The 17,308-nt window shown below is 42.9% G+C and overlaps 1 pseudogene; it reads right to left on the bottom strand.

Annotated features, from left to right (window-relative positions):
• Positions 1 to 859: 859 nt before the first annotated feature.
• Ces2c-ps1 (carboxylesterase 2C, pseudogene 1) lies at positions 860 to 9,147 on the bottom strand (annotated as a pseudogene).
• Positions 9,148 to 17,308: the final 8,161 nt, after the last annotated feature.

The raw sequence follows: 17,308 nt of genomic DNA, 5'->3' as shown, positions 1-17,308 counted from the left end.
TGTTATTGTGCACCACAGAAAGGCAGGAGAGTTAACACATATTGAGTTGGACACTGTGAGGTGATAAGAACACGTAGGGTGGAATCTCCACTCCTTGCCCCTCACTGCTTGGCCTGCCCACAATCATGGCCATTGAAATCTGAGAAGGGAAGCAAGACAGCAATGGCTATAGGTGGAGCGACCTCAGGTAGCATGACTGTATCTAGAACAGAATCTCAGGAAACAACTTTTGGAAGACAGCTTGATTTAATTGGGGGGGGGGGACAAAGGATAATTAAACCATTAGAGAGAGGGTAGGGGTCTTTGGGGTTAGATTATATTATAGCCTGGGACCTGGGTACATAAGGAAGAATTCCAAGTCCTGCAGGACATGACCTCATGAGGCCACAGGGTGTGTGTGTAGAGGGTGGGGGAGAAGCAGTCCTACTCTTTCTAAACTCAGGAAGAAATCACTGGGGTTTGGGTATACCTCAAAAACACTCTTACATTAGGCTGACTCTCACAGTCCCTCCCATCTCTGGCCTCACACTCAAAGAGATCATAGAGAAAAGGAGAGTGAGGATGAGAAATTAAGAAAGCAAGAATAAAGGGAACTAGTTCCAGTGATCTGTGAAAGGAGATGGGGCATTGTGGGGCTCACAAACACACAGTTATGGAAGCACTAATTGAGTGGGTCTAACCAAAGATGATGCAACTTGATAAAGAGTCACATGAAGAAAATTTGTGGTAAATTAAAAAAACAGACAAGTATGGAGGTTATGTGAATATTAGAATCAACTCAGGAATCTCAATATAATTTGGGAACTTGAAGCTGACTACCTCAGCATACAACCCCACAAACCATTCCTCACCTAGGGCACTACATATCTTTGTGCATATTTTCAGATCTATTTAACTCTTGAATCTTTTGGGGCAGAGTCTTGGTCCAGAACTTCAGCCTTGTGGACTTTAGTGCTCAGCCCACAGCAGTCTGGATGTCCAGCTGCATATACTGCTTGTCTTGGTTCAGCATGGGCCAGTAGGGTAGACCCTCGCTGTTGGGATTCCTGTGGAAATGCCATCAAGCAAAGAAGGGTGAGATCACTCTGGTCCAAAGCCTGATCCCCTGTTTTGGGTCATGGCAGTGGAACAAGAAGGACAGGGGTTAAGAAGACTGATGGGAAGTTATTGTGATATGCACAGACAAGTGTCACTCGCTAGTTTCTGCTTCATGTGGAGGAAGACTACATGAGCTCTTTTATGTCTCATTCTAAGAGGCAAGATCTAAAAAATACTACCACAGCACTTTAGCCCATCAGTGAGATGGCCAGTACTGACAACTGCAAGATATTTGTATAAATGGGCTATTGGTAGAGAAGACTCCATCATGTGAACAAAGATTCATGTAGTCTAAGAAAGTCACCATCTAAAATTGAGCCATAGATAAAAACACACAACTGGCATGTTGGGAAAGAAGTGTGTTCTCACCCATTTCTTGCAAAGTTGGCCCAGTACTTCATTATCCTCTGGTTCAGCAGCTCCTCTTCTTCAGTGATTACAACTGAAGTCATGAGAAAGACAAAAATCCCAGTGTATGCTACTACATGCAACACTCACAATCCCAACTCTTGGTGGACCCCAAACTATTGTTTTACTGCCTCACTTCTTCATTATCCAGTGGCCAAGACCCACGCAAGCCTCTAAGTGAATTCCTGCCCCAATGTGCTGTCCGATCCTCCACCACAGGCTAGACTGGGAAGGGTACAGATTCTAAACTGGTTATAGATTATTTGGCCATGATTTGGTATACATTTGATTTTGTCCTTGCCTAGAACTAGATATTCTCAAATGGATTGAGAGCTCAGCAGTCATCCAGAAAGTCATCTTGAACCTCATTCAGTTAAAACAACAACAACAACAACAACAACAACAACAACAACAACAACAAAAATGAAGACTCCCGTTTCATTCCAAAGAGCATGCACCCAAAAACAAAAGGAACTTCATCAGCATGGTCAGCCTTCATATGGGGTGACCTGATACCCTTGAAGAAGCTAGATTGATGTTGGAACTCATAGAAGTAGACAGGAGCATGGAAACCTGGAGGTGGAACAAAGAGTGACATAGTGGCCTCTCACCTGAAATTTTTTTCTGATTCAAGTGGGGTGACAAGATACCTTGATAAAAAGTTACCTGGAATCACGAAAGTTAGATGAGAGAGGGAGCCCCAGGCAGGAGCACTAGCTATGGAAAAGTCCTTGACTCATCAGTGCTCATGGCTTTCCTAGCTGAGTGGTTTTATTAAGTCAATAGGGTATCTGCAACACATTTTCTCCTCTGTACCCAGATCTCACTACTTAAACTAGACATGAGGAGATCTGAGCACCACAGCATTCCACAGTGTTCACCCATGACTCCTATCTCTGAGCCTCTCCCCTAAGCCTTGAAACAGATGTGCTCACTTTGAAAATGTGCTACTTGGAGAGCAGGGTTTGCAAAGATGAAGTCTTCCATCATCTCTGTGAACTGTGCTTGGAGGGTCTGGGGATCTTCAGTGTCCCCCATGTACTCTTCCATTAGCAGGTCACTACAGTTACGAGGCAGCAACTATACCATGGAGATCAGGAAGAATGAAGTTGGAATATTGTGGGTTAGGTAGGCAACTGCCTTCAGTATTAGGAGAATGGTGCTGGGGATGACATAGGGTATAGGTAAAAGGGTTCATGATCTGAGGTAATCCCATACCAAATCATACACATATACTGAATTTTATTAATAGTGATGCTATTTTATTAATAGAGAAATATAATAGAGATATTAGGGATCAGACTATTAGGACAGGACCAGAAATATCTCACCAGTCCTGCTGTTGTATTTTTCAGAACAGCCTTCATATTCTCTCTGGTTATCTCCTTTATTGTCTGAGCAGAGCCTGTGAGCTGGGAGGCAGAAAACAGTCTTAAGTGTGGGGTATGATGGACTTGGATTAAAGATGTATTGCATTTCCATCAATACATCTGCTTAGCATATGAGCTTCCAGGTTCCCAGATAATTGGAACTGTGCCTCACCCTGGGGATGTTCCAACCATATTCACCATTGTTGACACCAATGATGCTGGGGACAGGGTGAACATCCTCAGATGCCAACAACTCTTTGGGATGCCTGGGTAGGAACTCTCCATCCACCACAGCAGGTATCAGTCTGAAGACCTGAGTAGCATTAAAGGTCAATGCTGAAGGTTAATAAAATAAATATCCTGATGTCCACTGAGTTACCTCCCTGTTTTCTCATTTCTCACTTGTTTCAGTGTGATCTGCTCACCCTGGAAGAGAATCTACACTTAGATAAGTCTATCTTGATATTCATTTTGCACACAGAACTGAAAGAACACAAAGGCATAAAGATGAGGTATTTGGTTCAGAATCCCACATCCTGTAGACCACGTTCTCCCAAACACACAATTCTCCCAACCTTGTTAATAGCCAGAATCTCTGCTTCACTTTTGCCTCTCAGGCAGTGCACCAGGGCCTCTGAGTCCATGGCCTCACATTCATAGAGCTTGGACACCGTCTGCAAAAGGAACAAGTATGGAGATGAGTTCTCAATTCCAAGCTGATGCTGTTGTGCCTAATTTCCACACTATATATAGTGTGTGTTGCGTGGATCGGAATAAATAAATGTTCCCATTGTCCTATTGCTCAAAGATGACAGCCAGGAAGCCTGACCTTTTCTACCTGCATAACTGTTCTTTTTGTTAGGGTAGTTTTGTTTTTTCCATTGGCCTTTTTTATTTTATATATGAGGAAAGGAGTAAGTCTGTTGAGTATTGTACATGAAGGTTAGAGTAGAAAATATCAGTCTTCCTGCCCCTCTTATTTAACAGGGTGTCTTTTCATTTTGGCTGCCTATACTACCTAAGCTGGTCTGTGAGCATTCAGAGATTCTCTCCTCTCTGGCTCCCACCTCAGCAGAGGAACACCATTAGGTGTTACTATCTCTAGCCCTTAGGGGATTCTGGGTATTTGAAATTATGTCTTCAGGCTTGCACTCCAAGCACTCTTAAAAATCAATGTAGCAGCTCCCACGCAGATGCTTACTTATTTTGCCAATGACAGAAGCTTCAAGGACTATAACATAGTCACTCAGTATGAAGTAGAGGTAAGTATATGCTAACCCCTGAATTTCTCTGAAATGATTAGGAAGAAGCTATTTTCTGTGGTCCTTGATTTCCCCAATGAACAGAACACTAGAGTACCAGAGTATAAAGGCTGAGGCAGCAGGGCTGAGAGCACTTACAGTAGAGACTGTCTCAGAGGTGTTGGAGATACGGTAAGGCACCACTTTCCATGATGGCACCATGGAAGAGCCCTTGAGACATGGGGGACACAACATGTGAAGACACACTTGTGCCACCTGAAGATTAGCCAAAAATTGTGACACGGTTAGGATTGCCACCAAAGTGGGCGATGTTCTGCTGGACCCAGCGTAGGGCAGCCACTTGGTTCAGGTATCCCCAGTTGCCTCTGGCATGCTGGTCTCCAGTGCTGAGAAGTGGAAGATACATGGATCAAAGGGATGTCTAGGTTGTGATCAGCAACCATTGTCCACCCCAGCCACAGACTCACCTGAAGAAGCCCAAAACACCAACACGATATTGAATAGTGACCACCACTACATCCTCAGTCGCTACCAGTGTAGATCCAACATACATGGAAGTCATGCCTGCAACCAGCCCACCACCATGGATCTACACCATCACCTGGAGAAGTCAAAAGAGACACTAGGAAGCTCCTAGACTATTAAAGCTCTCTGGTCTGCTTACTAGAGTATGTGCAGCTACAGAAATACATAAAAATCTTCAGGACTTCAGGGCTTTGGTCATAGCCAGAGCTCTCTAGTATTCACACTAGTGTATTTCTACTCCCCATTCCTAACATGTGTTGCACTTTGAATTAATGCCTCTTTGTACAGAGTGATGTCATCATTACTCAGGCTTTTCACAGTGGAACAAAGAGGAGTGTCTCTATGGTTCTCTCTCCAGATTGAAAATGGAAAGGATCACCAACTGTCATGGTCTAAACAGATAATCCAAAAGTATATGTTTGGGTGACTTCAGTGTTGAGGTCTTGAGCCCCTAAGTGGTTCTGCAGAGCACAAGTTGTAGAATGATTTCTGGTTTTATCAAAGAGCCTTTGATAGCTCAGTGCTCCAGTGCTCTGTGTCCCATACTCAGGTTTCAGCTGCGTTGTGTGGCTGAGATGGCCTTCTTTGACCCAAATAAGCTAAGATTTTCATCAGGGTCCGCCCTGCAATGGAACTCGGGTTGCTTTTGTTTCTTCTAATCGTCTTGACAAAATGCCCTCTCCCTAAGCTGGCCACAGCCTGACACTCACAGGCAGGTTAGAGCCCTCTTGGGCATGGGCTGGCACATAGATGTTGAGATACAGGCAGTCCTCAGACATAGAGAAGGGAAACAGGTTCACTTTCATCTCCTTCATTCCCTCTGGGTACAGTAGTTCAAGATTTTGCAGACACCTGATGAAAAGAGCAGACAGATATTCCACGACATGAATGGCAATCAATACCCAATATGAGCCTGCAGATTTTATTTCAACCACATTCAGCTGCTGCTCCCTATGGTGCCTGTGAATGCATATTCTCTCTCTATGTCCTTTCCAACCAATGAAAAGGCGACAGGACCTGTGAAATCTGCATTGGAGCCAAATTTTTGGGGAGGCCGCCAGTCCTGTGGAGACTGACTTTTTATCTTTCTGAGTCTGTGACAAACATTTTATGGAAATATTGGCTGTCTGTAGTGACATTCATGCAATTGTATGAGAAAAGTGAGCCAAGCATTAGCAGACATGCTAGCATTTTCTAGTCTCTGTTCCTGGACACGGCTGTGATGTGAGCAGCTCCTGTAGTTTTGTTCCACTGGGTTTCCCCCAGTGATGGATTGAAATCTGGAGCCTCTAATAGTAGCCTTCTCCCCTAAGTTGCATTTGTCAGTACTTTATTACAGCAACAGAAAACAAACTTTCCAATATTGGAATGTTGGACTCACAGTCTCTAGAAGATTCAATGGACAATGTTGCCCTAAAGGGTAGGGAGTAGTCATTGCATGTACAGACTCTCAGGGAACTTCTCTTGCCTAAAGTGCTCCAGAGGAAATTAATTACATATACTTGTTCCCTTGTCAATGGCACATAGGTTGTCACAGTGACCATGAGGGTGGAGTTAGCAAGTATTGATCACTATTACACTCCTCAGGACCTGAAGTGTATTCTCCTGGCTTCAGGGGAGATTGATGCCTAATAGGTAACATTAACTCATGCCTGGAGATACCTCCTACTGAGGCAGAGGACACGGGACTTAATTTGAATCTGTGAACAATTTTATCTCTGTTCTCAAGAGTGTCTGCAGTTCAATATCATCATAGATAGAGCGAGCTGACCTGGGAAACGGCCACTGATTCCTGTGGGAGGAATGCCTGCCAACACGGAGGCACCTGTCACACAAACCCCAAACAGCAGGTCTATATCTGCCCTGCTGGAGATGCTGGAAGGTTTTCAGGAGACAGATCAGAATGAGAGTGCTTTCAGACCTTGCCACAATGGGGTCTTGTGCCTGGATGGAATCAATGGTTATTCCTGCTTCTGTGTATATGAATATCAAGACAGGCATTGTGACTCGAAGGTGGATAAATGTTTCTTATCCCTGCATGAATGGTTCTGTATGCCTCAATATATAGAAAGATACACACATGTCCATCCTTAAGAGTATTCCGGTATAAACTGGGAGTTCGAAATTCTGTGGATCCCAGTCATGTCTACATGGTATCACATGTCAGAATGCTCTTGGGGTTCACTTCTATGACTATGCACTTGGATTCATTGGAGACCACTGTGAACTCAACTTTGATGAATGTGCCACTCAGTCACATCTCCACAAAGGTCTGTGTGTGGCCAGTGGAAACAATAAACAGTGTCTGCAGAGGTATTAGATTCACAGGGACACAATGTGAGTCCTTTATGCCTCTTTGTTGGTCAAAGCCTTGTCACAATGAAACAACATGTGAAGACATTGTTGACATCTATATTAGTCACTGCTGGCCTGGATAAACAGATTTCCCTTGTGAGACAGACAACCCCTGCCAATCTATGGGGAATGGTCTGAGCTGTCTGTCCTCAGAAGATCTGTTCAGACATGTGGCAGGTCTGCCTTCCTCCTTGGAGCTTCAGGCTATGCTTGTTTCTGACAGCTTGAATTCACAGACAGGAACCTAGCATAACTGTCCTCTGAGAGACTTTACCCAGCAACTGACCAAAACAGATGCAGAGACCCACAGTAAACATTAAATGGAGTTTGGGAAGTCTTGTGGAAGAGGTGGGGGAAGAGTTGAGGAACCCAGAGAGGATAGGGACTCCACAAGAAAACACACAGTGCCAACTAACCTGGAAACTTGGGGACTCTTAGAGACTGAACCATCAACCAAAGAGCATACACGGGCTGGACCTAGGCCCCTTGCACATTTGTAGAAGATGTGCACCTTGGTCTTCAAGTGGGTCCTCAACAATGAAAGCAGGGGCTTACCTTGACTTTGTTGCCTGTGTCTGGATCCTATTTCCCTAACTGGGATAGCTTGTCTGGCCTCAGTAGGAGAGGACAAGCATAGTCCTGAAGTGACATGAGGTACCAGGGTGTGTTGCTTCATTGTGAGGGATCTCCCTGTTCTTAGAGGTGAAGGGGAGGAAGATGAAAGAGGGGCTATATACGGGAGGACTTGGAGGAGAGGGGGGACTGGGATTGTGATGTCATGTGAATAAACAAATTAATGGAAAAAGTAGTACCTGCATCTAGTTCCCCATGAGTGCCAAGCTCTGACCCAGAAGCCTGGCCCAGTTGTTCTACTAAGCCTTAGCACATTTCCAGAAAAACACATGGGGCACTTATCCACAAAGAGAAAAAAACTTCTGTGTAGCTGAGAGGGAGGAGACATTTCAGCCTGGTCCAAAGCTCAGAGCACAGTTTTCCCCAGTGCCTGAAATCCCCTGAGTCCCAGAACTTACATGGCCGGCTGTGAGGTCCCATCTCTCACACCACTCCAAGGCTCAGGGTCCTCAGGAGGTGCAAAGCGCAGTGGTCCTACAGGAGGCTTGGCAAAGGGAATTCCCAGGAAGGTGTGGACACCAGCTTTAGTGTCCTTCACATGGATGAGCTTGCCTTGGACCTGGCCAGTGTGTGTGGTCCTGATGGGGCTGGACTCCAGTGAGTCCTGACCTGAAGGGAGATGGCTCAGGGTTAGTTTTCTATAATCAGCTGCCAGCATGTTGTGATATTCCCATCTCATTGTCACCAGGGCACAGGAGAAGGGAACCCAGGGCCTCAAAGTTCACCTGTGGGGTATGAATGTGAGAGTTACCCTATCCTTCAGGCCCAAGAACCTTTCCTACTACCCATTTGAAGGGTACCAGAGCATTTCTCTGACCAAAGTGGTCACAGACTCAGAGTCGTTTGACCACATGAAGTCATGATTATTGTCACTGTTATACAAAGTTCAGTAGTAGCTACAGTCATAGCCAGACACTGAAGAGGGGAAAATACCTCCACATTTTTCCTTGAACTGTCTGCTATTCTCTCTAGAGCTTCTAGTAGTAAGCTGTCTCTTCAGTATAGAATGAACTTAGGTGTCTCTGACTGTCTCATGCTGGTGGGTCCACAAAATATGTGTGCTTTTGTCAGGGAAGTGGTAGGCACATTTCTCATATTTTTATCTATTGCACCAGTCCCCAACTTGTGGGTCATGGCCATTGGAAATGACATATTTCTGATGCTCTTAAGAACTGAGAAACCAATCAAGGGTAACATTATAGTTAGGAAGTTGTAATAAAAATAAACGTATGGACTGGATGGTTCTAATACCATAAGAAATATGGGGTTTCAATGGGCATGACTCACAGGTTAAGAAACACTATGTATCATTTCCATCAGCCCCTACCTTCCATGCCTTTCTTCTCAGAAGCTCAGCTCTGACAGGCAGAACTTGGCAGCTCTGACTCCAGTCATTCCCTAATGCCAGTTTAGTTAGCCTTACCCTGCACATGAACAAGAAGCAGGAGCCCAAAGAGCATAGCATTCAGCCAGCTGTGCAGTTGGTTCTGTGGCATGATCAGCTCTCAGGCCGGAGTCTGTGCAGCTAGGAAGACCACGTTTCACCAGTGGGAAGCGGAATGTGTGAGTCTTGTTCAGGCAGGTATTTAAACCAAAACAAGTAGGTGGGGAACCTGTGGTCGATCAAAGTTCTTATTGTAAGAGAAGTGATTAGAGAAAAGTGATAGGAGCCAATGGCCAGGAGTCAGGGCAAAGTCACCTCTGCTGTTTCTGTTCTGTCTTTGTCCTTATGGAAAAGCACAGCATGAATTCTGGAGCTCATCTGGGATACCAGGAACCCTGTCCCTTCACCTGTGTAGAGAGCTGTAACAGGAGAGGCCAGATGGCTTCCATGAGAAGGTCACAGTAAGATGTCACATAAGAGATGGGCAAATGCAGGAGCTTTGAGTGCGACCTGCATTCTCAAGACACCTTTGCTTTGAAGACTCAGTTTGCTGAGCTTGCTTTCAGGGTCCCTGGTCCCTACAATTATCTTAGGATCTGCATGATGCTCTCCCTATTAGGTCACATTTTTTCAAGAAAACACACTGAAATCCTGTCACTTTTAGAGTCCATAGCCCCTGTTCTCTCCACTATTATCAGGTGTCTCCTCCAGTGCTCAGCTCCTGCCAAGATCAACTTCACAGTCACTCGTCCATTTAACAAATAATTTTGTTTGCCTTTATTTTGCTCGTGGACATGTGTGTGTGTATGGATGCTCCTAGGCCATATATGGTTTATATGAAGGTGAGAGGATAATTTGTATTAAGTCTTTCCACCCTGTCAATCTCAAGGCAGAACTCAGGTCATCATAATTGCGAGAACGTTCTCTTACCGCACCCTGATCAATCTCATTTTTATCCACATGACCAGTATTTAATAGGGCCTTAATAGCTCCAACACTGGGGTCAACCTATGATAAAGCTGATAAACAAATCTAAAAATAGAAGTTTCAGAATTACAAAGAACCCCGACAGGATATATCAATGAATGAATGATCAGGAGCCAATATCCAGTCCAGTCTGACTCCTTGGAGGAAGTGTTGTGGCTATCAGTGTCAGACAGCTTCTAGTACAACTGGAACTTGACCTTGGCTCCAAATTATAATTGTCATCATAATTATCCAAGTAATAATCTAGAGCCTATATTATGGCACTTGTACTGGCTGGTGTGTCAATACCTGTGTGTCAACTTGACATAAGCTGAAATTATCACAGAAATAGGAGCCTCAGTTGAGGAAATGCCTCCGTGAGATACAGCTATAAGGCATTTTCTCAACTAGTGATCAAGGGAGGAGGACCCAGCCCATTATAGATGGTGCCATCCCTTTGCTGGTGGTCCTGGGTTTTTTTTTTCTTTTTTCTTTTTTTTTTTTGGAGCTGGGGACCGAACCCAGGGCCTTGTGCTTCCTAGGCAAGCACCTACCACTGAGCTAAATCCCCAACCCCGGTCCTGGGTTTTAATAGAAAACAAGTTGAGCAAGCCAGGGGAAGCAAGCCAGTAAGTCGCTTCACTCCATGGCCTGTGCATCAGCGCCTGCTTCCTACCCTGTGTGAGTTCCTGTCCTAGCTTCCTTTGGTGATGAACAGCAATGTGGAAGTGTGAGCTGAGTAAACCCCTCCCTCCCCAACTTGCTTCTTGGTCTTGATGTTTATGCAGGAATAGAAACTCTAAGACAGCATTACAGAACTTCTTCCTTGTCTCTCTCTGTCTGCTTCTCTGGCACAATGCAGCATGGGGGGTTTTCCTGGTTTCTCTAATTAACAAGAAACCTCTGATTTAATTTCACCCCTCCAATGCACTCTTGTCCTGTCTGTGGTCCAAATCTTTCTTGGTAGTTGTTCTCTCTATACCACGTTCCCTCACCAAAGAATTGCTAGACTACAAGAGCTGAGAAGGTCCAGGTTTGTCCAATCTTGGGATGAAATAACCAGATCTCAATAGGTGCTGGGCACCTCCATGCTTCTTAATCGCAGACATTTCTTTATCTCTGCTCAAGAAATCCCTGTGTGCTCTGCTACTCACTGCACCATCATTCGGAGGCCCCGTGTTGATAATAGCCATGGCCCCAGTGAAAATGGAAAATGAAGAAGTCAGTCAGGTTCTGTTCTATGGAAGGAGAAAGTGAGTAGGGGAAGCATGGGAGATAGACAGAGATGTAAGAGACAGAGATGGAGAGACACACACATACAGAGAGAGAGAGAGACAGAGAGAGAGAGACAGAGAGAAACAGAGAGAGATTCAAGGGGAGACAGAGAGAGACAGAGAGAGAGAGAGAGAGAGAGAGAGAGAGAAAGAGAGAGAGAGAGAATGTAGAGGTTCAGCTCCATGAAAATACATTCAATGACATACTTTTATATGCCCATTCAATATAATAAAATCCAAGCATTGGCAAAGACATGGAAACACTGGCACTCTCATATATGGATAGAGAAGATACAAAACGATAGAGTCATTATAGATGACAGTTTGACAGTTTCTTTAAAGGTTAAACATATTTATCCCATGATTGGGTAATTCAACTTCAGGTGTTTAGTTTAAGAAATTGAAGATACCAATCAGAAAGACTCATACTTTAAAAACTTCATAATAGCCCAATTAAAAGCAGCCAAAATCAGGTCAGCTAGATGTGCATCAACTGAAGAGTGACTAAAATGTGCTGTGTGCATGTGTGGAATGGTACTGCTAACCAAATGACATACTTGACTCTCAAATAGATTTTATTTAGTAACAGGACCAGTCACAAAGAATTCTTTTACCATAATAAGACAGATGGGGCTCTGATGTTTTCAAATTATATGCAGCTTCCAAACTATAGCATCTGAAAGTGGTTACTCTGAAACAGAGACCAATCAATGATTGACATAGAGGATACTAGTGAAAGGAGAAGTCTCAGACCTAAGTGTAGGTGGTTGGATATTTCATGTTTTTATGCAAAATTTTCCCATCCGTGTTGGTAAATGAGCAAATTTGGTTGTCTAGAAATTATTAGACAACAAAGCTTTTTAAATATAATACAGCTACTGAAAATTTTAAGGCCATTTGGTAAGGGTTTGTATGTCAGCAGAAATGGGGACATCACAGATGTGTGTGCATCAAGAGCTCAATACTGCATTAAGGTCCCAGTACAAATATCAGCATCAATCCTCTTGCACTCCAAGGAAGAGCTTTTTTCCTGCCAAGCTACTGAACCAAGGCTAAAGGATAGTTCCACCTCTTCCTGGTATTTGGAATGTGCAACATAAAAATCATCCTATCTAAAAGGTATGCTATAAATTTGGTGTCTCCCGTCACTCTGCTTCCAGGCCCTGTCTAGAAAGGTGTTTTTGTCCCTTCTTAGCACCCTTTCTGGAGGAACAGCTGGCTATGGAGCTGGAAGCTTCCCTCCCCCAGCTCTTCCAAGCTCAGAGACATAGAAGTAGTTTCTTTATGTGATCTGGACAGCCTGGTGTGTCCTCTTAATCCTAGGCTACTGTGTAACATGACTTGAGGGAAGGTTCCAAGTTCTCTGTCACCCACTGCACCATCAAAGGCCATTTATTGAGAATGGCAGAGAACTTGGTAAAAATGTATAATGGAAAAGCCTCTCAAATTCTGTGTATATCACAGAGGGGGTGAATCTGAAATCTTTCATTTGTAAGCAAGAAGGGAGAGAGGGACTAAAGACTATCATCTTCAAGAAAATATCACTAATACAGGAGCACATAATCTGTACTGGCAAAGACATGAAGCTCACACATGATGGCTGTAGGAGATGACAAATGGTGTAGTCACTTTGACAGACAGGTTGATATTTTCTTCAAAAACTAAACACATACTTGTGCTGGGACTCAACAAATCTATTATTGTTGATATAGCCTAATTGAATTACCAAGTGTCTGCTCATACCTTTTCCAGTCTGCATCTGAGCTTGCTCTTTGCCTCCATAGCATCTACTGTTAGATCAACTCAAGCCTACACTCTACCATGAGTATATTAGGAGTAGCTCCCAGAGTCTCATGTAACTGGGGGCACAGCCAGCAGAGGTGAGTTGCATGCATATAGTCTTCTGATCTCCATTGTCTGCTTCTGGGCTTGCCCTGCAATCTGGAGGAGCCCTGAGGGACCCCAAGAGCTTCCTGTTCCCTGTGGGGGCCTGTGGGACCCCAAGAGCAACCAGCTTAGAAACACCACCACCACCACCACCAATTTTTCCAAGTCTGGTCTTCCTGGGGTACAGCCAGAAGAGATGAGTTGCTCACAACATACCCAAACTTATGGGACATAATAAAAGCAGTGCTAAGAGGAAAGTTTATATCCCTAAGTGCCCTCATAAAGAAATTGGAGAGTTCTCATACTAATGATTTAAAAGTACACTTGAAAACTCTAGGAAAAAACCAAACACACCCAATATGAGTATATGTCAGGAATGTAAAGTCATGGCTGAAATCAATTAATTGAAAACAAACAAACAAACAAACACAATAAAAAGAATGGACAAAACCAAGAGTTTTTTTTGTTGTTTTTTGTTTTTTTTTTTTTGAGAAAAATCAACACGATAGATCAGCCCTTAGCCAAACTAACTAAAAGGAAGAGAGACAGTACTCAAATTAAGAAAATCAGAAATGAAAAGGGAGAGATACAGCAGATACTGAGGAAATTCAAAGAATCATCAGGTCTTACTTCAAAAGCCTACACTTTACAAAATTGGAAAAGCTAAACTAAATGGACAGTTTTCTGTACAGATACCAATTATGAAAGTTAAATTAAAAAAATCAAACAGAAAACTTCTACAGCTGGTAAACACTTTCAGCAAAGTGTCTGGATACAAATTTAGCTCACAAAAATCAGTCCTTCCCCTAACTCTTCCATTGGAATCCCAGTGCTCACTCAGACTGATGGCTACAAGCAACTGCATATGCATTGATTAGGCTCTGGCACAGCCTCTCAGGAGACAGCTATATCAAGCTTTTGTCATCAAGCACAACTTGGCATCAGCAAGGGTGTCTGGGTTTGGTGGCAGCACATGGAATGGATCCTCAGGTGGGGATAAATGGAATTGAATTGAAGACGCAGATATAAGTCCACACATGTATGGACACATGACTCTTGATAAAGAGGCCATAAATACACACTGGAGAAAAAAAGACATCTTCAACAAAATGAAAATGGTGAAGTGGATGGCTGTCCATAGACAAATCCAATTTGATCCAATTATCACCAAGCACAAAAATCAACTCCAAGTGGTTCAAAGCCATCAACAACAACAGAAAAACAAAAACAGATACACTGAATCTGATAGAAAAGAAAGTGGGGAATAGCCTTGAACTAATTGGCAAAGGAAAGGAGTTTTTGAACAGAACACCATTAGCACAGGCACTAAGACCAACAATTAATAAATGGGACCTCATGAAAGTGAGAAGTTTCAGAAGACAGAGGACACTGTTATTCAGACAAAGAGACAACCAACAGAGTGGGGTAAACTGTTTACCAATTACACAGATGGCAGAGGGTTAATATCCAAAATATACAAAGAAGTCAAAAAATTAGATATCAAGGAAGCAAATAACCCAATTAAAAATGGGATACAGATCTAAACTGAGCATTCACAGTAGAGGAAATTCAAATGACCGAGGGGCACTTAAGCAATCCAACATCCTTGCTATCAGGGAAATGCAAATCAGAAGTACTTACACCTGTGACAATGGCTCAGATTAACAAAACAAGTGACAGCTCGTGCTGGTGAGGATGTGGAGAAAGAGGCACACTCCTCCATTGCTGGTGGGTGTGTTTACTAAGGTGTACAGGCCTTGTTAAGTCAGTGTGGCAGTGCCTATGGAGGATGGGAATAGATCTACATCAAGATCCAGCTATACTACTCAAGGGCATATGCCCAAAGATGATTCATTCTGCCACAGAGACACTTACTTGTTGACCATGTTCATTGCTGCGCTACTCATAATAGAAGTTGGGATCAACCCAGATGTCCCTCAACAGATGAATGGATAAAGAAAAGCAGTGCATTTGCACAATGGAGTATTACTCAGTTGTTAAAAATAAGACATCATGAAATTTGCAGGCAACTAGATGGAACTAAAATAAATCATCCTGGGTGAAGTATCCAATCCAGATCCTGAAGTCAGGTATTATATATAACTGCTTATCTGTAGAAATTATCTGTATAGTCAATGATAAGCAAACTATGATCCATTGAATCACAGACAATAGGAACAGAGCAAGGGACTAGAGAGGACAGAGTGGTCTTGTTAGGAAAGGGCAATGCAATAGTTAATTGTGGATGGAAGCAGAGAAGGAATTGGGTGTTAAAGTGATAAGGGTAAGCAGGGGTGTTGAAGGAGGAAATATGAGGAGAGACAGACAAAACTAAAGGATATTTTAAGAGTAGTATGGAAACTTAATACACTAAATACTTCCTAAAATATGTATGTATATGATGGAAATCTAAATAAAATTGCCAAATAATGGGGGAGGCAGAGTATCAGCTGGCCATCTTATGTCACCAAATGAAGCTTCAAGCATCAAGATTAAGTTACATCTAATTCCGTTGTAATTGGGTTTTTAGCTAAAAAAAAGTCCCATGGGAATCCCCAAACAAGCCAGGCTATTCCTAACATCATATGTTGCTCTTCACAAACTGACAACAAGGACTCACTGATGAAGACAACACTTAAACAAGTCATTGAACACAGGAAAGTCCAGCACCTTCATCCCAACATTCTAGCATCTTTGGTACAGAAAGGTACTTATGCATTGTTCCAAAAGAACCACAAACATCAAACCAGCCACAAACCCAGTGATCTACAATGCTGTCCTCTTGCAAATTGCACTAGGGAAATGGTGGCACAAATCTGTAGACGTGACCAACCAATGTCTGGTTTGACTTAAGGTCCATTCCATGAGATGGAACCTACACTCAACACTCACTGGTGCCCAGGGTCCAGAGACTAGATATCCCAAGTTACCTAGGTAAAAAAAAAATATTCCTGGTGTAAAGAAAAAAAGGGGGTGATTACATGACTCCTAATGATATTCTACTATACTCATAGACTAATGCCTTGCTCACCTATCATCAGAGAAAAGTCCTTCTATTGCAAATGAGAAAAATAGAGAGACCCACAACAGGCCATTACACAGACATTGAGAGACCTTGGGACACTCAGCCCTAAATGGGATGCCTTCCTCATATCTCTCCTATCAGTGACCAGGAAACCCTGCAGAACAGAAGGGAGAAAGATTGTAAGACTCGAGGGGATAGAGGACACCAAGCAAACAAGACCCTCTCAGTCAACATGAGCAAAGCACATAGAACTCCGGAGACTGGAGCAGCCTGCACAGGTATGCACCAGGTTTTCTAGTATATATTATGAATTAATATTTTTATTCAATTCCCGAATGTGTGAATGACTGTGTCTCTAATTCTAATACCTTCTCTTGGGTTTTTTCTTTTGTTTGTTTGTCCTGTCTGACTTTGATGTGATAGTTTTTGTTTTATCTTGTATTTTTGTATAATTTGATATTATATCTCTTAGAAGCCTATTTTTTTCTAATGAGAGACAGAAAGGCATGAACGCAGATAGAGATGAGTTGAGGAGGAACTGGGAGGAACAGAAAGAGAAGAAATGGTAATCAGGGTATTTTTTGGGAGAAAAAGGTATTTTCCATAAAAAGAAATAAAAGTTTTAAAGAAGAAATAAACTTAAAGAAGAAGAAAAGGAGAGTTAAAAGGTTTAAAATAACACCTCAAAAAACAAAAAACTTCATATATGGGAGGAGGAAAACAAAACATCCACAGATCCGTTGCAAATGGACACCATTACTACATTCTCACTAATGTAGTAATGTAGTGATGGCAAAGTCATGGAGTCACTGGTGTCCTCACATATAGCTGGAGCAAATGTGAAATGGTGTAGTCATTTTGAAAGACAGATTGGCATTTTCTTCAAAACTTAAAGTGTGCTGTGATTCAGCATATCTAATTTCACATTTCTAGCCCAAGGATGTGAAAGTATGTCACAGAAACTCATGCTTGAAATGTTCATAACTGCTTGATTAAAAATAGATTAAAAAATAAAACTCAGGCCAGTTGGTGGGTTGGCCCTGCCAAAGTCACTCAAATGCCTGGAGTGCCCGGGTGCCTGGAAGAAAGTCTCCCAAGCCTTGACTCCAGCCACACCTGCC

Source organism: Rattus norvegicus, chromosome 1, assembly GCF_021556685.1.
Source record: "Rattus norvegicus strain SHRSP/BbbUtx chromosome 1, alternate assembly SHRSP_T2T, whole genome shotgun sequence".
Lineage (NCBI taxonomy): Eukaryota > Metazoa > Chordata > Mammalia > Rodentia > Muridae > Rattus > Rattus norvegicus.
The sequence above is the reverse complement of the archived record's forward strand: the minus strand, read 5'-3'. Positions and strand labels throughout refer to the sequence as shown.